General features: G+C 42.1%; 2 long non-coding RNA genes across 4 annotated transcripts in view; both read right to left on the bottom strand.

Annotated features, from left to right (window-relative positions):
* Positions 1–1,624: 1,624 nt before the first annotated feature.
* LOC139789870 (uncharacterized) lies at positions 1,625–8,869 on the bottom strand. Of its 2 annotated transcripts, XR_011723278.1 has the most exons (4): positions 8,356–8,869; positions 7,189–7,493; positions 6,085–6,317; positions 1,625–5,664 (listed from the first exon to the last, which is right to left on the bottom strand). It is a non-coding gene; the product is annotated as an uncharacterized lncRNA (long non-coding RNA). The 2 variants fall into 2 exon arrangements; XR_011723277.1 differs by having other exon boundaries at positions 1,625–6,317.
* A 35-nt stretch (positions 8,870–8,904) lies between these two features.
* The window catches only part of LOC139790260 (uncharacterized), a 19,583-nt gene continuing 4,480 nt past the window's right edge, over positions 8,905–24,007 (bottom strand). Inside the window, exons 3-5 of one of the 2 annotated variants that reach the window (XR_011723435.1) lie at positions 13,965–17,166; positions 13,595–13,776; positions 8,905–10,278 (exon numbers count right to left, since the gene is read on the bottom strand). This is a non-coding gene — a long non-coding RNA (uncharacterized lncRNA). The remainder of the gene's footprint in view (positions 10,279–13,594; positions 13,777–13,964; positions 17,167–24,007) is intronic. The other variant, XR_011723434.1, reaches the window with a different exon arrangement.

Below are 24,007 nucleotides of genomic sequence, written 5' to 3'. Positions count from 1 at the left end.
ACATGGGCTGTCACCCACATGCTGGACATGAACAAAGCTGTCCTCAGTCTCTGCGTTTCAATCCTTCTACAACAGATGTACCAATTTTGTTAGGATGATATTATCACCTTTGAAAACGCATTTAGAGTTGAAATAAACCCAAGGAAGAGCAGACCATCAATTAGGTGTAGATTGCTGGTGGTGTGTGGCTGGAAAACAATCAGTGTGGTGTCCCTCTGCAAAGAGGATCACACCCCAGGGCGGGAAGGCCATCCTTCAGTCAAACCAGTCAGATACCCATGATTTATGACACAGAAAGGCATGAAAGAGCACAGGTGAGGGATACTGTGTTTAAAGTATGTCTTCTCCATCAAGACCATGCAAATTAAAAAATGCCCCCAGCAATCTTTCCCTGCCCCCTGCTGATGTCCATGAGCACCATGCCAGGGTGGGTCACTGGCAAATGTGGTAGAGATTAGTATGTCTGAACAGGACAGCCCTTGAGTAAGGAGGGACTCTTCAAAACCAAAAGGCAGTGAACTTCTTCAATATTCATAAGTTGCATTAACCCCAAGCACCATTTTTTTTTTTTTTTTTTTTTTAATCGGCCTAATTACTGCTTGGTAATACACAGAAAAAGTACTTTGATTATATATGGCAAGATAAAATACATCTGAGAGATAATGACAATTTGTTGCAGTTTGAAACAGTGACAAAATGTGATTACCTGAGGTAGAAATATGCTACTAGTAATTTGGCAACAGGTCAAGTGTACTGCAGCTTCATGAGTCCTATGCAAAACTCAGCAATAAAAAGCTGAATGAACAAACTGCATGAAGGCTTTTTTCTGTCCATCTATGTTCATCTATTAATTTTAAAACAGTCAATTTGAAGAGGGAGGCTTAATAAACTGATCTATTCTCTGCAACACTGGTTTCATATTTTTCATCTCTTTTCTAATATAATCAATAGTAAATGAAATACTGGTCTGTAAGTAAAATTGCTCATATGAGCAGCCAATGTCAAGCACTGAGAGGATGTTTTAAACACTCTTAATAGCAGTTAACATCACAGCAGGCTGTTGCAATTGTCAGTGGTGCTGGGGTTAGTGCACTGTCAGGGGGAACCTCTTCCATCAGACCACATGACATTGCCATGCCACAGGCTTCTCCATTCCTTGAAAAAATGTACTGCACTGGGTACAAATTTAGCAGCAGCTAGCTTATTTTTGCAGGGGGAGTACAGGATTCCCGGTTTTTACTCCAGACAGAAGAGTTAAGTCCCACTGTAGTGAGGTTAGGGCAAAAGGGGCAAAAGTATCAGTAGACCTCTAACCACTCACATCATGAACATGTAGCCAGGCAAGAGGACCCAGGCTGGGTACCTTTCCTGATATTCTTCCACTGAGCATACCTTCCTCTGTGTCAGATTTTTGAAGGGATCACCAAACCATCAGCAATTTTCCCTTCACTGCCAAGAATCCTGGCCACAGGCCAGCACACAGTTTCTTTGATCCTTCAAATGGGCACAAGGTGATTTCATCTCTCCCGGGGATGCACCTGGGAGGATCTCCCCTGCAGGAAAAGTACCAAGAGCCTCTTTCTATATACCTTTACTAGGTGGACAAATGTTCATATAAGAGCCATTTGAAGTTAGTTGACTTCTTTATTTTCTTTTTAAGTAATCTTTTTCCAAGAATTGCAATACAGACCTTAAAATAGATTTTTATTATTATTATCACTTTATTTATTTCCTAAAATTTAAGTTTTGAACTTGAAAATTCTATCCAATGGCCAGCTATCTTCTGACAATTCATTATTCATAATCCTGATATTTTTCAGATATAATTTATGAAATTTTAGATGTTAATCTATTGTCCAGTAGCTTGTCATGACATTCTGGAGGGTGAGGGTTGGGGGGTGGAAATGAACACTTTTGAAGTGGACTAGTCTCCTTGTACAGGAATTGCAATGGTAAATACCCCTTTCTGCCTCACTTCTGACTTTGTCCTCTTCTGCAAGGTGATTTCTTGGACCCAGTAGTGCACCCCAACAACCTCTTTGGCACCTGTGTGTCTGCCAATGCATGTGAAAAGGATGCCACTTACAAAAGAATCAGCTGGTCTCTGCTGTGAAAGGTAGGAAGAGGTATAAAATGACACCAGGCTGGAACCAGGTACTTCCACAACCTTTTAACAGCACCATGAGGACATCCAGTTATGGGCAAGTTGGGATTTTCATCATCTAGGTGGCAGTCAGATCTCAGTGACAAGCGAGGAGTCAGCTGGGCTGCAGTTTAACTATGAACCAAGCAGTAGGGAACTGGAAGGGTTTCACACAAACTGAGCTGGGACCAGAGACATACAGTGGGTTGTTGCACTGACCTACCTCTCCATCCCATAGCTCAGGGAACTCAGTTCTTTGCCTGAACCAATGTCATCTGAGCTTTCCTTTTCCCTCATGCCTTCACTATGTGTTCTTGGGCTTATTTTCTGTATAACTTGCTTTAGCCAGCTTGTTCCCAATATATATTCTTTCAGGAGACCAAAAATTATCACTGAAATAACCATACAAGAACAATAGACTGAGAGTCCCATTTATGTATTTGAAAATTTCCCTCATTAGTATTGCAAGCATACCTTGAGCAGGATGCCTGATAGTAGCAGCTCATATGGCAAAAAAGAAGACTGTTCAAATAAGAGACAGATCTTCTAAAAGCCACCACAGAAGCATCACTGGATTACATTCACCCCATCACTTTACTCATATAGCTTTGCTGTATGTCAGCCCCTTGCTCAGCACCTTCTTCAGAGAAGAAATAAAATCTTTTAGGAAGTCTGGTGAGACACCCAAGATCAGAGTTGTAACACAGCATCCACTTCATGGTGTCTCCAAAGTCCCCCAGCAAAAGCAATATTCCTCTTATGTTCTCATTCTGGTATCTATTTCTTCCATGAAACTAGAATCTCATCTCTACACAAGCTTTGCTCTGCAATTCACTCTCCGGTCTCTGTTTAAGTCACACCAGATTTCAGCTAGAAACTGCTTCAAATTTCCTGAGAAGTTCTGCAAAGCACAATGCAAATTTGAAAAGTTCAAGCCTGATGTTAATACAATAAGAGAGAGCGAATACGATTCCAGATATGCAGCTGGTGCAATGCCTTTAGGAACCACTCCATCAGTTTGATTTAGAAAATGATTGTATTATGTTAAAACAACTAAATTGGATAAGAAGAAGAGGGATTTGTTGACGTAAATCTTGTCTCTGGGTTCCAAACCCCTCCAAGTAAATGCAAATCAGAAAATATACACAAAGAGAACTGCCAGTTTCTCCTGAGGAGATCTTTTTTCAAGGAAGTAAAAGTTCATATTGGAAATCAATCCAGTTGTTTATAAAGCAAGAAATCTCTACTGGAAGTCATCGAGAAGAAACATTGGAAGTAAATCATCAAATACCAGAGAACAAAGGGGAAAAGCACCCAAACTATATAGCCTAAAATTATTATTTTCAAATAATGCTTCTCATTCTGACTTCATCTGCAATAAATTGGGAATAGCTTGGCATGTGTCTGCAGAACATCAGCAGCTCAAAGCAAACAAAACACAGTGGAAGAGCAATTGGGAATAGGCCAATAGCTTTAGTAAGGGCACCGTGAATAACCAGCATGGGGAAGAAATGAAGCAGCAAAAATTCTTCTAATATTTTGCATGGACCTAATATGGTGTGCTGGAGGAAGTCTTCAGCCTAAAAATTGACAGTGATAGCTATTCACTTCAATTTTCCTCCTTCTAGAAGAGTCCTGCTAAAAAACATCAATGTAGAGGGAACAGGGAGCCTGGGCAGAAGCCAGGATAGGACATGAAGGATTTGCCTCCCTTCTGCTTTTCCCTGTCCCTAGAGGAGGAAGGGAGGCAGGGAGCAGGGTCTGCTGGAGGCACCTTTCCATAGACAGCTGTGATTTTACCAATCAGTACTTCCCCTAGCCCAGCCTTGCTTGTCCCCAGCCTCCTGATTAAATAGGTAATTTAAGAGGCAATTGCTTGGCTGAAATAAATAGAAGATCTGGGAAATAGAAGATGCTGTAGGAATCATAGGAAAAATTATCAATCTGTGTAACACTAAACAACTGTCAAGAAGTAAAAAGAAACAAATCTGAAATGACACTGCTATGCATCCCCCTAGTGGTCCTTCATTTGTTACACCAGAAATACTTGTTAGGTTGAGGTCTTAAACTCATTAAGATTATTCAAAACATTGTTTGCTGAGCAATTGCCAGAGGCTGGTGGGTACTGTCCCTCTGGCCTCAGGCAGGGGTGGCCATGCAGCGACTGGGTCTTTGCAGACAGCAGTGGCAGTGATGGTGACATCTGCCTGTGCTCAGCATAGGTGCAGGTGCTGGTGAAGGGGATCTCAAGCCATGGGCCCTGGCTGCAGGGTTAAGGATCTATTTTAAGGGTTGCCAGCCTGGAGGTACGTAGATCCCAGCCTCAACTTACCCTTAATTTCAGTCAAGTCTTCCAGCAAGCAAATGCAACTAAGGTAGTCATGAATCCCAACAGGAGGCATGGTTGCAAAGTTTATGATGGACAGAGGCTGATAAAAATGGATAAACTCATGCTCTGTGTTCTCTTGGACACACTGAAATCACAAGGGCATCTTGCCCTCACTGCAAAGCCTCAGGACCTTGGTGACTGCAGAGGATGGGGACAAGCCCCTGGGCAAGAAGCAAGAGATAATCAAGCCAGCTCTGGTGCCTCTGGACCATTGCTCCTCAGCCCATTTCAGCCCTCCCTTCTGGCAACTGACTGCTCTCACTTCTCCAGAAATGTTACTATCTTTTTGGCAGACTGAGCACACTCACTTCTGGTCACAGTGGTACACATTAGCACCTGCCCTAGTACTTGACTCAGTCTTGAGCATATCACTGATCTGCTGAAGAGTAAAATTATCTTTCCTGTTCAACACAGTAATGGACTGCCTGAGAGCCTTGCCATACTCTGAGCCAGATGTGGTCTGCAACTGTGTAGATTACTGCCCACATATTGTTCAGGCAGCTAAGTCAGACCTGTGATGCCAACCAGCATTGCCTATTCCACTGATGAAAAAAAAGTGGATTCCAAATGGCAATCCCTTTCGAAGAGGCTGATCCCACACTGTTTTTCTGAAGAAGGCAGGGGTAATTATTATGATAAAGCAGAAAGGGGCAACAGCTCCTCACCAGCTCACACCCTTACCATGGACAAAGTAACTAACAGCAACAAGAGGGTCTTTTCTCTCTCTTCTACAGTCTTTGACAAGGAAGAATGCCCTAATACCACGACTCTGATCCTAAAAGGATAGGGGTGTAGGTAAGGGTCACAATTCCTGGCAAACAAAGCACTGGAGGAAAGGGTTTATGCATGGAAAAGAAGGCTGCATGCCTTCCCTTGGACTCTGCTGGTTAAACCCAGGAGATCCTGAACTGCTGTATGACCACAGCATCTCAGCCTAGGAGAGGATCCAGGTTTCCTCATAGACAGGGCTGCAGACAGTAAAGCAACCAGAGATCAAAAAAATCTTGCCTGCCATCCAGTGAATGTTTTATGAAGTAAGAACACTTCTTTTCTCCTTGAGAGCCACGTCTCACTGGTGCTCATAGGTATTCTTGCATCGTCAGCTCATATTTTTGTGATCCTTCCTAGGGGACTGAAAGAACCTTATTAGCATTAGATAATTTAGTCTGCTATTACCCTGTTTAAATTGTGTCTGTGACATCACATGAGGGAACAGGTACAGACTGTTAATGCAAAGAAGCAGCTAAGCTCACTGGAGCTCTCATTTGGTGTCTTTCAGAAATCCATGTGAAGAGGCATTATCTATGGCTACCACACTGCAAAAGACTGTCACCAAAGCCATGGCAGTTCATTTTCTTCACACAAGAGGGAGTTGGTTGAGATAGCAACATCTCAGCTCCATTTTCAAACTGAGATGAGCTTACCCTCTACCAGCACTTGTCCTCAAACTTTCATCTGCTCCTCCCCTGTACCACCTGCTACCACCTGTACCACCTTGTACAGTCCACTTCTCCTTCTGCAGTGTCCACATGCAAAAATGTCACAGACATACTTCTGAGATCTGAAAATATTTCTTTTTCTTAGAAATCCCTAGGTCAGCTGCTCATTGCCATGACACTCCCATAAGAAAGGAAAAATATATTAATCCAAAGACCTCAAGTGCTGGAAAGAGAGGCTGTCATCCTAAAACATCCCACTTTTGCCTTTGATGCTCCTAAAAGTCCATGTGGCCCTGCACATGACCAGCTTTTCAGCTCTGACAGGAATTTCTTTTCCCAAGGTCACCTGCAGGGAAACCAGAAACAGGAATTAGATGTCCAAGCTCCAAATCCTACACTTTGATCACATGGCCACTGCCTCCCTCTTTTGCCTTGCCAGTTTTATACCATCCAGTCTGCAAAAACATTCATGCTCTACAGCACATCTGTCCTTCAAAAGCAAATCAATAGAAGTTACTGCTGTCTTAAAAAAATCAAGCAAACAAACTTTTAGGTAACTCTCATGATTTCTCACAGAAAGGATGAAAGCACTCCAAACACCTGCACCACATCAGGACTCTAGAACAGTCATTGTTGTGCCCACATAGCTCTGCTTCCCCTTGGTATTTTGGTGAAAAAACATACACAGTGTATCACACTGTACTCCAGCGTGGGTCAAGATCTACCATTCTGTACTAACCTGGGGAAAATATGGAGGGGGAGCACAAGAGCTGTAACAACAAGCCCTTATAGATATCTGTCAGCCAGACCAATGCTACTGGATAAATACACTGTATGAAAATCCCTGGGAGAACAGTGATTACATTAACAGTGGCTTATCTGCATGACACTTGGTTAACTGAAAAGGAGCCAAACAAACAAAGATTTCTCTCTGGCAACCTGTCCTGTCTCCCCTTCGGAAGGTAGAGCATTGAAAAAACTAAAGCAAAACTCCTATTTTTCGATACAGTGAGTTCTTGCCAGTGCCCCATTGCCAGTACCCTGGGAAGCTGCTGCTCTCCAGAGTTCTGGAGAAGGAGGGAGTCCCTGCTGCCAGGAGGGATGGCAGCCTGCATCCCTGCAGCAGCTTGCACCCCAACCTGGCCACCACACCCTGGTTTATCAGGGCTCCAGGGCAAGAGGCATAAGGCAAAAGCCCCCCAGAATTAACAGCAAACCTTGGGCAGAATGCAGCCATGTCACGGTGTCATCCAGAGACTTTTGTAGCAGGCTGTTTCTGTTTTCTGACTTCATTTACAGCAACAGCTAATCAAATACATTTCAATTAAATACATTCACACCAGAGCCACATCATGTTGTCCTGCCTGAGCATCCCAGTCAGGGACAAGGAAGACTCTGCTGGCAGCCGGAGGTGGAAGAGGAGCCCATGCTGAAGGAGCACCCATATATTTGTAAGTGTGAGACAGTGAGACAGTGAGACAGGACTGGGAGTCCACAGTAGCAGAAAGATAATTCAATTCTCCTTTGAAACAAAACAAAAGAAAAAAAAAAAGAAAAAAAAAGAAAAAAAAAAGAAAAAAGAAAAAAAGAAAAAAGAAAAAAAACCACGCAAACAAAAAAGAAAATAAAAAGAAAACAAAAGAAAAAAGAAGAAGACACCCAACATCTGGAAAATACACACATGTAATTCACAACAGTTTGTTTTCTAGAATTCATGGATGTTTTTTTTCTAGAAGTCTGGTACATGTAATGATACATATCAGAAAAACTCTTTATTTGGGGAAATTAATTGCAACACAAAAAAAAACAACCCAAAACAAAACAAAACCACCTTCACCTTAGAGACATTTTTCTGTTATGAAGTAGAAAAAATCCTGCTTGGATGTTAACTATTTTGTAGGCATTTCAGACATTAGATGATTTGCATCAAGAGGAAGATGGCAGAACTCAGGGGAACGTTATATGGATATTTCAAGGGTTTCTTTTTCTTTTTTCTTTTTGCCTATTTTTCTACGAGCAAAACCTAATGTCCTCCTTTTCTCAGAGAGAAAAAAGATCCTGATTTAAAGCAGCACTGAAATACCAGGCTCTGCCAGATGTTACATAAACGATGATGTAATGCTGAAGCATTTCATTACACATGCAGCTCTGTTCTTCAGCCCAGCAGTGATTTATTACATTTTGTCAATCCCATTTTGTGTACCACATCATTTTTACATTGTTTTTCATCATGACATTGTTACATTCTCACAGAAGCACATAGAGATAACATCGTAACAGTGCAGCCAATTAAGTTATAATTTTACAAATAATGCTACTAATAAATAAGTAAGTATACCAGTGGGGGGGAACAGTCTGTCTAAGAGAGTGAAAAGCAAATTTACCTTTGAATAATCTGATAGGAGGAAGAGGGCATAGGTCCAATAAGAAAACTGAGTATATATCCTCCCGGAATATCTTCTACCTTCATGCAGGATGGTGAGGAAATGCTGTTCTTGCCTCTTTTCAATTTAATCTCACATTCTCTTTGTTTTCCTAATGTGTACTGTGTGCTGCTGGCTAGGTCTCATATACCAGCTGCTTGGTCAAGCAGATTCATAAGTGCAAGACTCTGTTTTGATCCTGAAATTATCAAGATATCGGATATATTAGCTTTTTTTATTTTCCTGATCTTGCATCAATGTTTGCTAGAAAAAATACAGCCAGAAACATCACTTCTTATCATGAGAAAAAGATTTCCAGAAACGATAAGCTGAAAAGATATGAAGGTTGTGTCAAAATAATGCAGTAGGGTACTAAAAAGATGCATTCCTCCAGCAATATGGCTAAAGAAAATAACACTTCTAATGAAGAGGATGCCAAAAATCCTGTTAGGCAACTGAAACAGAGAAGTCCTCTTTTCTAGCAGCCATTAACCTGCATCATGCATGTTGCAGTGAGAAGCTGCAGTCAATATTAATTTTTAAACTTCCTTCTTCCAAGGAGCACAAGGCCAAATTCAGCTTTTGCTATGTCACTAGAAAATCAAAGAAATCTTCTGTTTTAAATGGCATGTCCCCCTCTGGAACATAGAAAGCATATCTCTGTTTTATGTGGAATCTCTGCAGGTCAGTATTTTTTACTCAGTGGCTAAGGTATGGGTCAGGACAGAACTCAAATATATGCTTAATTCTCAATGTTTAAGCACATGCTTAGAAATTCGGCTAAGCCAAGGCTTCCTTCTCATGTTCGTCAGGATATGCTTGGGCCCTAATCCAAAGCCCATTAAAATCTGTCTGAGGCCACCCACTGACTGCACTGCATCTGGGATTTCATTGCCAAGCACTCAGCCCACCCTAAAATGTCACTGTTTCACAAAGATGTGCTTCAACACTTAAAAATAACTGAGTGCTTCCTCAGTTTGGATGTGAAAAACAAGCCATCCAGAAAGGAAACTGCTTTCTGCTCCAGGACATCTCACAGTAGCTGTCTGGTCCACAGGCTACTTTTACTGTCTTTAGTGAGCAAAGAGATAAACTGGGTTTATTTTGACTCCCTGCTTGGGTATCAGACAGGGCTGGGGCTGGGGCTTGCCACCCACTGTTGTTTGTGTTTTGCACCTGGTTACACTCCCCTTACCACCAAAGATAAGCAAAGAGAAGAAGTGGAGAAACCTCAATACGACATGTTTTTATAAATTCTCTAGTTAACAGAAGATCTTGTGAGGCAGAATTTTTTTAGAAAAAGCTTCTCACGATTGTGCCTTTATTGCTTATTTACTTATGTAGACCCAACCAGCCATTGCATTGCACCAACTCATCTCTTCTGCCATTATGCAGTTCAGAAGAGAGGTGTATGGGCAAGGGAAGGCACAGAGAAGAGAAAGGACTTGCCCAAGGTCCCACAGAAGATGAATGGCAGAGCCAGAAACAAAGCCAGGTCTCCCAAGCCCCTGTCCTCCAACAAGAGGGCTTCACGCTTAAAGAAAAACACCAGCTGAAAGCAGAGTTTCACCCCTTGAAGCAAAATACTCATGGGTACTTTTTGAGGTTCAGTCTCTTGACTGGCTCATTTGGGGCTTGTATCTCCATGGCTCCTCAGTGGTCCTGGGACAACATGTTTCTGGCAGGGCAGTACAACTTGTCTAGCACCAGGCGTCTCCCACAGAGCCCATCAGGCTCTGGCAGCATTTCCACGGTTTGGTTTAGAAGCCATCGTTGATGCTTTTTGGACAAGGGACTGGTTGTTCAGCTGTCTCTCAAAGACTGAAATAACTGCCAGCACCTCAACAATGCAACACAGTTGTCTTCTCATCCTCATAAGGGTACCTGGAAATGGAAAGAAGCTTTTAAGGTACCACAGCACACCCCTTGGCGGATGCAGGTTGCTTTTATCATCTCATGAATGTTAAAAAAATAAAATTTATTATCTAACTAGCCATGAGACTTGAACTGGGGCAAATAAGAGTTTGATTTCTTTTCAGATAAGAGAGATGTTACAAGTGAGAATTTTATCTTGCATGGAGGCGTGACAAAGTATGAGACAGAATCCTTCTTGATTACAATCTTCCATCATTTTCATTTTATAATTACTGAATGGAATCAATCAGCTTTCAATTGTTACCTTGGCAAAAGATTAAAACATCATTACTTGTCATACATATTTCACACTTTAGCAAATTTTAATAAACTGAATGCATGAGAAATGGTCTATTATCTTTCACAGCACTGGGATGCTAATGACATTTCTATTGATTTTAATTCACATTTGTTGGTCAAAATAACTCGGATTCAGGCTAGGCATGGACTCCCATAATCAACACTAACAAATGAAGACTGCTGAACACTGAAATAGCTAAAATGGGATCATCAATCAGAAATATAATAAAATAATTGCCAACGAACTAGGGAGGTCTTATCTTACTAATGATCATCCTTTATAGTCTATTGATCTGTTTATATGGGGTACGTGTCAGTGATCTTTTCACAAGAGAGGGCTATAGGGCCATAGAGGAGGGCACCACAAAGGAGGTGATGCAAGACCAACAAGAAGCCATCCCAGACATATCTACCCCTCAGCCATGGCAGCTGCTTTCACCAACACAGTATTTCCATGGGAAGCCAGGATGCCTCCTCTGGAATCTGGCCATGGCAGAGGCCTTTTCTTCATGGTGCTCATTGTCCCAGCCAGCCAGGGCAATTGTACCCTCCAGCAGTGTTCTTGCCAAATCACATCTTGTGCCAGCAGTAGCCTTAATGGCTATGGTGGTCAATCCCAAGACATGTGTGTACATCAGGACTTTGTCCTGCTGTGCCAGCCTGGTCCGTGTGAGGCATCAATGCCTCTTTCATGAATAAAGTGATGTAAAGGAGGTTTGGAAGGGTTTTATTGGGTTCTGAACACATTTTAAATACAAATTATAGGACAGTCTGCTTCCCTTACCACAGACACAGTCAGCAAACAAGTACCAACTAACCCAAATAACACCATATATTAAGAAAAGCAGAGATATTTATTGCTCATTATTCCTAAAAGTTTTAAAAACCTAGTGCAACCAGCAGTCTTTTGCTGAATCATATTTTGTTGCTTGAACTCCTGTTGGTGCTTTCTCCTCCATTTCTAATACTTTCTTTTATACAACTTAATAGCAAGATGATGTCATTAGAACTTGAATTACTCAGACTTCATTACTATTATCAATATATTACAGAACATTTACTAATATACTCTGAAATGTTATAAATAATTAAAACTTAAATACGTTTATTGAATTACTGTTGCAGTACATTTTGTGATACAATTTTTTCCCTTCTTCTCCTATGGTCCAATATTGAGATGCTATTAGCCTACAGACCTGCACACTTTTAAAAATCAACTCATCCCTAAGCCCTTGAGGAGTGCCATTAACACCAACAGAACTAGACACAGCTTTAAAGTTGACCATATGCAAAAGCCTATGTTTGCAAGACAAAGATTTATCTTCCCTGCCTATTACTGAGCTCCCAGAGCTCCCGTGCCAGTCGGTGGAGTACATAGATTTACAAACCCATAGGGTAATCTAATTGTACTGATTCAAGCCTATATTGTTGTAATGTGTGTACTCACAGATATAGGTAATTCACTGATTCACAGAGAATTTTGCCAGTCATGAAGCACATTAGCAAAACTGGAACTCAGCTGAATTGCCAGCTGATCACCACCACCAAGTTACCACCAGAAACTTCAAGTGTGCCTTTCTTCATCATCACCAAACATAAACATGGGTGGCTAGGAGCACTATTTGTCATGCCTTCAATGTGTAATGCAAATCAGTACATGTATTAGTTTCCTTTTATAGGATATGTTTGTTCCGGTTTGTGGTGCTGTGTTTTTTGTTTCAGATGTCCCCCACACTAAAAATATGGATGTCATGTTGTATGTCTTTGGTACATATTATGATCTGTGACCCAGCTTTACAAGGCATAAAGAACATACACCTACTGTTGTAACCCTTAGAAACCATGCCCCATCCTGTTAGACAGTGTGTGAACACAGATTACAGTCCCTGACCTAAACTGCTAACTCTTTTGCATTGCAACATACAGCAGCAGATAAAGGGGGCTATATATACCATTAACTGCAAACCATTTCACTATGTAAAGAAAGTGAGATATAGGTGCTTAGAAAACAAAATATGGTGTGTTTCTTGGTATTCTTCTGATGAAAACCAAGGACAAATTCCCTTCATCCCCTCTGTTGTAGACATTATCAGTCACCTGGGGAATCTGGCTCCTCCAATAATTCCTCTGTGAGCACAGGCAAGGCAGGGTTTGAGGCTCACTTCTACTGAATGAAATCCAAAGATACCACCAGGAGGGATGGAGGGGACGTCTTTAGAGTTTGGCATGGATGAGTAAATATTTATTGACAAGAACTGCACAAAGCTTCATTGGCTCAGAATTTGACTCTCAAGTGCTTTAAAAATGTGCCATGGATGAGTGACTGTCAGTACGTCATATTACAGGCTTGACATATCACATATCAAGGCTGTTCAACTCAGGTTTTCGTGATTCTCTCTTCTATCAGCTAGATAAACTACAACATTCTCAGAAACAGCAGAAACACTGCAAAAAACAATACTTATTTTAAGATCTAACTCTGCTAAAGATACGATACAAACACATATGCCAGGAGTATTGAACTGAGCTATAACAAAAGGAACCACAGAATTAGCCAGTGCTCCAGACCAGCAACACCAAAAAACAACAGATTGTAAATACTAGTTTTCTCCCACTACAAGACAATAAAACATGTTTCCCTTGTCCCTCTGCACCTCTTCAGAATGAGAGATATGGTAACCCTCAAACACCTAAGCAGAAGCACAAGCTACACTGGGGGTTTTAGACTCCTTTTATGTGTCTTCATGCTTAATAATCACTAGCCCAAGCCAAGCCACTTCAGCACCTGCCTTCAGTTTGAGATTCCAGATAAACTCTCCCAAACAACTTGGTCACATCCATAAAATCAAGAAATTCTGACTTCTGAATTTCCTTAGCAATGAGTGAGCAGCCAGAAAAACATCCCCTCCTATCAGCCCACAGGGCTTCATATCCTCAATGTGCCAGGAAAATGTGGTACCAGGAAAACAAAACTGCACTAACTCACCAGGAACCGGCAGCATTTTTCTTGTGATTAGAGAGAGAGGCTCAGGGACAATCAGGCACTGTCCTTCACATCAAAGCCACATGAAGAGACAGTAAGTTTCATCTTGTTGATGATTTGTTGATTAATGGCTTCCTAACAGTTGAGGTCATTTACTGCATATCCAACATGACTGATGCAACACCCTGTGGTAATAATTACAAATCAGGGAGACATAAAAAATGAGCCTTGAGGACAGAATTCTCTCTTTCCTCTTCCCACATAATGGCCATTCATAAAGTTACAACAAGCCTCAAAGTGCTCCTTGAAGCACCGAATTCAAACCTAGGAGCCTGACTTGCAATGTAAAATGAATGAAGAAGAATTCACTTACTATATGTTTTAGCTTTATAGGCCTCTTACAGTACCACTGTTTAAAAAAAAAAAAATCATTAAAATTATGCCAGTGACACAAAGCCAATAAAGCAGATAAATTTGGAGTCAAGCAATCGCTCATACACTGCATCAGTCCCTAAGAGAATAAAATGTGTTGCTAAACTAAAGCCTCATTAAGATATCCTATACTCTTCCTGTTTTCTTTCCACAGTTTCTGGCTATGAGGGTTTCTCCCTTCTAATCAGTACCTCAGTACCTTTTTAATCTTGCTAATACTAGGTGAAATATTGGCTCTAGAGAGATTGTGAGAGGTTTTCCCTTCACTTCAGTGGGGCCAGCACCTCACACTCAGATTTCATTGTGCCTTGGCATATCCCTGCAGTGCCCCTTCTGCCCTGTACCTTTGCCCACCACCTGGCCCTCCCAGCCCTCTGACTACCAGATACCCCCACAGATCCATCAATAGCAAGAAATTCTTACCTTTTACCAAGCATGTCTCATATCCATTTGTGTGTATGGATAAGGATACAGATATGGATATATATGTGTGTGTTTATGTATGTACATCTCTGATTCAAAAGAGGGAAAGATAAAGTGTCTACACCTAAATTAGAGATATTAAAATATGTACAGATCCCACTGTCATATTGGCTTACATGATTATTCTTCCGAGGGATGAGTGGCACAGCCTGGGCTACCTCAAAGCTGCAAGGCACTGGAAAGCTGTCATATACTCTTCCTCCAAGTTTTGCCTCTCCTCTGCTCCAAATTAGGTGGGGCTTGGATTGCAGCTCCTGCAGGTCTGATAAGCAGTCAGGAGCATGAAGATATTTTTGACCACCTTCCACTGAGGGTCATGGATCTGCTGGGGGTCTTGTTTTGTGTAGTCCTCTGCTTGTCAGGTGATGGGCTGACACAGGTGAGTAACCACCACAGGGATGAGACATCAATTTCAGGGCTGGGGACGAGCTGCAGGTGAATGGGACTCACTTGTAACTCTTTGATTTTGTCCTTCTCTGTTATAGCCATAATACACTCTTAACATCTTTATAGACGTATATGGAAGCATCAATTCCATTGTTGTTATGTATTGTTAAAGAAGCTATAAAAGCCTTATGACTCAAGGAACTCTAGCCAGAAGAGAAGTGCTTAAAAATGGAACAAAATTGCCATCCATAATTTAAATGGGCAGCTCTCCCATTGAAAAATGCTTTTCAATTTAAACTCTATTAACAGGAAATTAGGAGATCTCCCATCACAGTGTTATTGTTTATTTTAAAATGAAAACTAAGAACATAAAAATACTATCAGCACAAATGCTTGATAGACCCAGAAATAAATTAAACCATTTTATTACTTTTTCTCCTCCCCCCCCCCCCCCCCCCAATGTTTATCTTATAGTCTCTGGCAATTTAAATGTAATAGACAAAACTATTAAGACAGTAGCATAAATTGAAATTTTGGCCCAACTCCCCACTGCTGGAATCAGTGACAGACCTGACATTGATTTTCAAATGACCAGGGTTTAGACTAGGGCATTTGTATTAACATTATAGATATCACAAAAGGGGCCAATCCTTGGCTTTTTGCATGACTGATTTACCACTGCTGTCAAGAGAACACCACAACCATCCCATGTAAAACAAAAGTATGGTACTTCTGCCTGGATTCACTTGTAAAAAAATATATCTAGTTATAGATCTGATGTCTATGCATTTTAAGGATGAATGCATACGTACATTTGTATATAGCTGCAGGTGCAGCTGCACATACATACAAATGTCAGTGTAAGTATCTCACTGCACTGCTGAGGTGGCAAAGAGACTATAATGGAAGTGGCAAATTGCCCCTGGGAATTCAGTCCCTGTTAAACAGCTACATGTGCAAGCTAGGGTTCAGCAAAACAGGTAACTCAGTATTCCAGTATACAGAGTCCTGCATTTTTATTTGCAGAGCAATCAGTACGCTGAGGGATAGTTTTCAGGTGTCCGAAACTACCTGATTCAGAAAAATTACAACATCACATGTCTTTTCTCCCAGGAAAGACTCTGAATATTCCTAATTTCACTCTGGTGAGAAATAAAGTAACACAAATCTTTCTCATGACATGTGGGTTCTTCTTGGTAATGTCTAAAAGTAAGAAGTGTAAGGAGATGGAAAAAGGACAACAAAAAGGCTAGCTAGATTTTTGCAAACCTCAAGAAAAACACGAAATGTAATTGCATGATTCACAACTAAAATGTTCCAAATTACTGCAAGACAAGCTCCTGGCTTTCTTTAGTTTGAGTGTTATTTTTTATTTTAATATGAACTGCATTGGGTCAGTAATTTATTTCTTGATCTAGTTTTCATGAAAGTTTGCTTTTCTCCTGTTGTGTTTTTAGCAACATGTTTACAGTAAAGAAACGTGACTTCTTGAAATACAAAGCTTCTTGTTTTTCTGTCTCATGTCCCTTGTCATATGCCCTGAGCACTTGGTATCTGTGAACCAATGAAACTCCAAAGAGCACCAATAAAACAAGATAATAACTAACAGTGCCAAAACATTTAAGCAAAAGGGACAATGCCCTTCAATGAGTGCCATTTTATAGGAGTGTTTTCTAAAGAAGGAAACAAGCCCATAGGATAGGATTGACTCTGCCGTGACTTCAACAGCAAAGCCTGCTCTTTCCCCAGAGTTTACTCCTCATCATCCTCTCCCTCTGGGAAAGCACCTCCAAGCCCAGCTGGCAGCAGGCTCCCCACATGGCAGCCGACTGCAAGTGAGGCAAGTTGCTCCATACAGTTCAGCTTCCTGAGTGCCAGGATGCCCCCATGCCACCAGTCAAACCTGCTCCCAGGTCTGCACACCCATCACAGAGAGCAGAGAGTTTGGTTTCCTGCTGCTCTGCCTCTCAGGATTGGGCTTACTAATCGAGCGCAAACTCCAGGTGAGGTTTTCTTTTATAAGAAACATCCAAAATAGTGTTTCTGCATGTAGATTTTCAGTGGGATTCAATAAAGGGTGAACACAGACAAGCACTGGCCCCTTAAAGAAGCCCTCCATGGCGTCCCTCCTCTTCATCCAGGCTGTCATTTTAGTGAAAATTATTTAAAATCAACACTTCTCCACCTCTATCTGAAATTAAATCATAGGTCCAGATAAGAGGTGCAAGCATACAGACATAGATGTACTTGACATGGATACAACAGACCTCTTTCTGTGGGAAAAAGAGACAAAAAGAATGCAAATTAGTATTCTATAAGACCATGATTAGTACTGGTGCCAAACTTCCTGACAAGAACACAAACAGGTGACAGCATGTTGCTCTCTTGGTGTTGTAGAAAGTATCAAGTTTTAAGACATGTTAGTTCTCCCAGTTAAATTCCCAGGCTTTTCCTCAGATCCTCTCATGCAACTTGTCTGCCATTAGACCTGAAATGTCTCTCTCATGGTGACTCAGATATCCATGCTGCTCTGAGCCCTTCCCCCTTACTTGCTCCATCCTCTCTGTAGGTCCAGGTTTCTCCAGCATCAGTGTTTTAATGATTGTAAGACTCAGGCTTTCATGGCACATTTCAAGTGCTTCCAGCTACTCCAGGCATGAGAAAAATGAGCCTTGGTAATAGGCTGCATTAGAAGGACTTCTTCCTCAGCTCATAATTCCAACAGTTGTTTATCAGGAGACACAGAGCATCTTGGTTATCACAGAATCACAATGTTTAGGTTGGAAGAGACCTCTGAGTGAACTACTAAACCATGTCCTTAAGGACCAGGTCCAAATGCCTTTTAAATGCCTTCAGGGATGGTGACTCCACCACTGTCCTGGGCAGGACATTCCAACGTCTGACAACCCCCTCAGTGAAAAAAGATTTCCTAACATCCAACCTAACCTTCCCCTGGCACAGCTTCCATCCGTTTCCTCTGGTCCTGTCAGAGTACACCAAGGAGCAGAGGCTGTTTCCCTCCTCACTCCAACCTCCCTTGAGGCAGCTGAAGAGAGCCATGAGGTCTCCTCTCAGCCTCCTCTTCTCCAGACTGAACACCCCCCGCTCCCTCAGCCACTCCTCACAGGACTTGTGCTCCAGGCCCTTCATGAGCTTTGTTGCCCTTCTCTGGACACGCTCCAGCACAGTCTAATTATTTAGCCCTGTGCTTCCTCCTGAGTCCAGGTAATCTGCCTCTTCCACATCCCACCTGTCTTTACACTCACTACCAAACCCAGACTCAGTACTATAGGCCACTCTTGGTTTCAGTGGACCCACACTTATGGATGCCACTGTTAGATCTCGCCTTTCATCATCCACGATCCAACAGGGCTACCCATCAGCTACTGCCCTCTGAGTGCACATAAAGCAACAGCTCACACAGGAGCACACACTTCAAAAGAGCTCTGCAATCTTGGGCCGCTCCAATAGCCTTGACTAAAACCTTCCTATTTTTCTTTCCTAAATCCACCTACTGAAAGAAAGACCACTTCAAAGGGAGACTCTCACCCTTCCTGACATCATGGCATGTTGAGATAATTCAGAGCAATTATGATAAACATTTTGACTACTGGCATTCAGAAACAAACAACAGACTTACAGCAACATAAGATTAAACATGTTTCTGAAATAATCGGGGAAATTGTCTTGCCGACAATGTCCTTTCTTGCTGTTCTTTACTGCCTGAAACAGAGAACCTCAGAGGATTGCATTAAATACAGCTTTGATGCTTTGGACCCCTGCAAAAGGCAAGGAAATTCTGTTGGTAGTGGGTTTTCACTCATCAGATAAGAAAGGACATATTTTTCACCTCTGCATCACAGGCCCCTCTTGGTTCATTTGAGAGGAATGCAGAGCCTTACAAGGGCTAATTCTCAGTGCTGGGAGGGTAATGCTGCACCATTGGCTGAGTGGAGGGAGGCTATACTCAATCAGAAAAGAACAAGCCTGGTTGGCAAAAGCCAAAAGGATTCACAGTGAGAAGAAGCACAGCCTGCCAAGCCTATTGCTTGCAATGCAAGCCTCAATCCCAGCTACCAACTAAGCCAAGGAGCCTATTATTCTATAGCCCAGTCATGGAAACAAGCAGTCTTGCCAAAGAGCAAGCGGGAGCAGATGGAGCAAGCTGGAGAGTACAAAATCATGAGCTCAGACCTGTAGGCAGGACAAGATTATGACAGAAAAAGAAGCTAGAAGTAGTTTGTCAGACCATCTCTATCTTAGTTCTACTGCTCCTTTCCTTTCAACCTCCCTTGCTGCATTTCTTTCTTTGGTTTCCATTTCCATTGCTTCTCCACCAATGTCTTAGCACTTACATTCCCTTCCTTCCACAATACCAGGACAAGCTACCTTTTTTTGCCCCCAGCAGCTCCACACACCTCCCCCTTAACCCAGCCAGTCACCCTCCACTGCACCTTGCCTCCAACCCCTGAGACCTCACAGGGTAAATTAGATGTGAACAGTCACACTGACGAGTTTCCTCAGGGTGAAAACCAAACCTATACCCCAAGGTAGCTCAAAGGAGCCCACTGTCCATGGCCACGTGTGCCAGAAGACAGTCAGAACATTTCACAACTTCAGTCCAGTGCCCAAATGTCTTCACCGCTTAATTTCATAGAATCATAGAATCATAGAATCCTAGAGGTTGGAAGGGACCTCGAAAGATCATCTAGTCCAACCCCCCCTGCCAGAGCAGGGCCCCCTAGAGTACATCGCCTAGGAACGTGTCCAGGCGGGTTTTGAATGTCTCCAGTGAAGGAGACTCCACAACCCCCCTGGGCAGCCTGTTCCAGGGCTCCGTCACCCTTACAGTAAAAAAATTTTTTCTGATATTCAACTTGAACCTCCTATGCTCCAATTTACACCCATTACCCCTTGTCCTATCACTGGTCACCACTGAGAAAAGCCTAACTCCATCTCCCTGACACTCACCCCTTACATATTTGAAAACATTGATGAGGTCACCCCTCAGTCTCCTTTTCTCCAAACTAAAGAGACCCAGCTCCCTCAGCCTTTCCTCATAAGGGAGATGTTCCACTCCCTTAATCATCTTAGTAGCTCTGCGCTGGACTCTTTCAAGCACTTCCCTGTCCTTCTTGAACTGAGGGGCCCAGAACTGGACACAATACTCCAGGTGCGGCCTCACCAATGCAGAATAGAATTTCCTGACTAGGTTCACTGCTGCTGAACGTGTGCTTCTTTTACCAGCCTGCTTTCCTAAGCATTGCCTACAGATAATTTCATTGGCTTTGCCTTCATCCTCTCCTAAGATATTTTTACTTGCTGGACAGCTTTAGCTACTGACAGAGCAGTATGTACCCCACAGCCATTCCTTTCCCAGAGTTTTATGAAAATCTGCCACTAGAGGGAGGAGAGGGATTTAAGAGTGGCATTCCAGCAGGGAAAAGTCATCAGTGTGAGTCTGCCCCAGCTACCAGACAACAGAGAATCCACATAGATTAAGACCACCCTTAATTGCCTCAATAGCAGGAAAAGTTTAATTCAGGCTTAATTAATGACTCAGTGGTTAGAAAGTCATTCTAGACAACCTATATATCATTAGTAGGTATGGTTTTGGCAATAAAAAATGGTCCTTTGTTCACAGTGCCTTTTTTTATTTCTGTTTCCTCTTCACCTCACCTTACCTATGTTCATGATAATGTTTTCTAGACTATAAAAAAAATCTTTTCAATCCTATGTTACAATGAGGAAAAAAATGTATCCTCAGTATAAGTTCTGGTTCTCCAGGGACCAGGCTCTATTATACATCTTGTCCAAGACCTGAATAATAACAGTATGGATGTTAACAGATAATAGAATGGGAAAAAAGCACAATATATCCTAGGACAACATAAAAGAAAACACCTGCCTGTTCAAGCAGTACATATACATACACACAAGAGCTCAGCAATGGTCAGAAACCCTCTGCTCTGAATCCTGATAAAGTAGACCAGCTGTCCCCTAGGGGCTTGCAGAAGAGATGAATGCGTAATATGAATTCTGACTTCAATTCATGGCTTAATTTTAAAATAACTGGAAATAAAACATGAAGAGGAATATCACCCACAGAGTGCAGTCTAAACTCCATTTTTTCTCAATTTCCTACAGCTTCCATTTACCTCTGTCAGCACAGACAGCTTTCTGAATATGTCTGTACTGAGTTACACTCTGGGCCAGGCTTGTACCACAGGCTGAGCTTACCCACCATCCAGGTAAGTTTCAAGCTCTGCAGCCCTAAACAGCCAGGAACCTGAGATCCAAGGACTTAATTGTGTAAAATTGACATTTTACTTCAGCACAAAGCCAAATGCAGAGAGTCACAGTCTACCAGAACATAGCCCAAATACAGGGGTTTTAAAGCACATTTTACCATACTTCTTTTTAAAGTGTGCATCTGGGGAGGAGGGAGGAGAGTGGTGAAGCAGATCACAGGGCTTAGACCATCTATTGACTTGAACCCATCATCTCCCCTGCCTGCAGTACCAGCTCTCTTCAGTTTTCTACTAGCACTAGAAAACATAGGTGAGCTGATGTACACCAACCATTAATGCTTTATCTCTGTACCATTCAGGATGTTGAAGAGGACAATGTTTTGTTGCTAATGTTAACAAAATGCTGCCTTCAGACATGCTGGGGAAGAGGGACGTTTGAGGCAAAATGCTGTTGAAAGAAGTTTGTGTGGTTCACTCGTCAGCAGCTCATGTTCCTTGTACTCAGGACTGCCATAGAGGAGGGAAGGGAGTACAAAAAAAAAGAGCTAACTGAAGCTGCTGTTCTCAGATGAAAAGTTAGCATCATGATCTTGTCTCTACTGACACCAGCCATGCTTCATGAGTTTCCTAAAGCAGAATTCACTCTGTCAGCAAAACAGAACATGTGTTAATTTACATCCTTAGGAAGAAAAGCAGTGAATCATTTCTAATGGTTCAGGTGCTCTACTTGTAGCACCTAATTAACTCCAACCAGAAAGTTAAAAAAACATTATCTGAGACAATTTCAAGTATTTATTTCAACTTTAATATTAAATAAGTCATAATAAATGAGGAACTGACCTTGTGGTTAAACCACTCACCTAGGACTGAAGTTAAGTCCCTGGTCTCAGGTCCCTATGAAGCCACATCCTTCACTGGCCCCTGCTGTACGTGTTCCCTCCACTAATGTTCTACCAAACCTTGCTTTAGGAGCTGTCTGCATGCATTGCTGCAATCAAAGGGTGAAACCCTGGGGGGCAGACTCTGGGGGGCATGATCTCTGGCGTTTCTTGCTTTTCTCAGAGAAAACTCAGGTGAGACTGCAGACTAGTTCTCATCAGGGCCACACAACTCAGCATAGGGTTTGGTGGAGGAGACCAGCTGCCCTCCAGCCATCTCCCTACCACCATTTCCATCAGTGCTGAGCATGGCAGAGCCAGAACTCTGCTGGGGAAGATGGTGTTGCAGCCACAGCAAGCACTGCTGCTCAGCTCTGACAGCCTGCACTGAGGAGAGGAAGGAAAACCATTGCCAGAAACCTATGTTAACAAGTCTGAGCAACAAAAGCTGCTTACACCTAAACATAAGTTTTCTGATAATGCAAAATTAAACTGACAGGAGCCAACACACATGTTAGAATACAGTCTGGCAGATGCTTTAGCACTTGTTTGATGTAAATTTGAACAGACACCATTCCCTGTGACCAGTTTGATAAAGGAATACAACTCCCGTTCCAGCACAGCAACCCTGTGTATGTTTTCTGAACTTTTATTTTTCTGCTGCATTGACCTCAGTTACAGATTTCCCAGCAAAAACACAATAGATGGTTTATGTAACATTATGTCACAGGGAAATCACAAAAGCCTCTGAAGTGACTCTGATTTGGGGCACTTTTCTGATTTTCTATCAGCCCCTTTTGCTCTTCTTGCACATACTACATAGTTAATATTGGAGCATGAAAGTCACAAGGCAGCTATCTTGCTATGTCATTTGTTTTATCTGAATTACTATGACAGCAGCTGCTTTTTTTTTTTTTTTTTTTTTTTTTTTTTTTTTTTTTTTTTTTTTTTTCCCTTTCTCTTCTGTCACTGTAATTTCACTCCTTTACATAATGACATATACTGATGCACAACAGCAGCACAAGAAGAGAGGGAGGTTCATGGCAAACCAAGTCTCAGCTTTGTATCAGAGACAGCTCTCCTTTTTTCCTCTTTCCCTCAGCTAACAGTCTGGAGACTTTCAGCAAATTGCTATGGGCCAGTTTAGCATCGTGACTGAACTGAAATCTGTGGATCACTGGTGTCTGGGCACTTGTCAGCAGAGCCCCTCTCTGCTCTGTTGTTCTTTGCTAGTTGAAGAATGACATAGTGCAGCTTGCATTGGAATCAGAAGGAGGAAATGCAGAAGCCAAGGCTTAGCAAAGTCACTGTCCTCTCATGCTTAAAACAGAAACATGTTCTGCCATTCCAATTATTTAGTTAGTCCCAGTGAGCTTTTCCTGGAAGAGATATTTGTGTCACCATTACTCAATAAATACGAAGCTATTTGCTAAACAAAACTCTTAATGAAAGCACAACTTGAAATAAATGCTCGTTTGCAGCACAGCTCTGCCAGAGCTCCCCCAGCAGGACATTTGCCACCATCTCAGATGTGCCCTTCTGCAGCTCAGAGCCCTGATGCAACTCCAGACAGCCACCCCTGTGTTTGGGACACCCCCACACAACATTTCCTCCCTCCCAGAAGGAAAATGCTTGATCTTCCTTTACAGACTAAAAGCCCAAAGGTGAAATGACCCTGCAGATCTTTATGGAGCACAAACTTAAGTAATTTTTCTCTGAGGGAGAGAAGAATTAGTCTTTGCTTTTAATCTGTATATAAGGAAAGGAAAGGAAAGGAAAGGAAAAGGAAAGGAAAGGAAAGGAAAGGAAAGGAAAGGAAAGGAAAGGAAAGGAAAGGAAAGGAAAGGAAAGGAAAGGAAAGGAAAGGAAAGGAAAGGAAAGGAAAGGAAAGGAAAGGAAAGGAAAGGAAAGGAAAGGAAAGGAAAGGAAAGGAAAGGAAAGGAAAGGAAAGGAAAGGAAAGGAAAGGAAAGGAAAGGAAAGGAAA

The sequence above is a fragment of the Heliangelus exortis genome, chromosome Z (genome assembly GCF_036169615.1).
Source record: "Heliangelus exortis chromosome Z, bHelExo1.hap1, whole genome shotgun sequence".
Taxonomy (NCBI): Eukaryota; Metazoa; Chordata; class Aves; order Apodiformes; family Trochilidae; genus Heliangelus; species Heliangelus exortis.
Note: the sequence above shows the minus strand (reverse complement) of the source record. Positions and strands in the feature narration are given on the sequence as shown.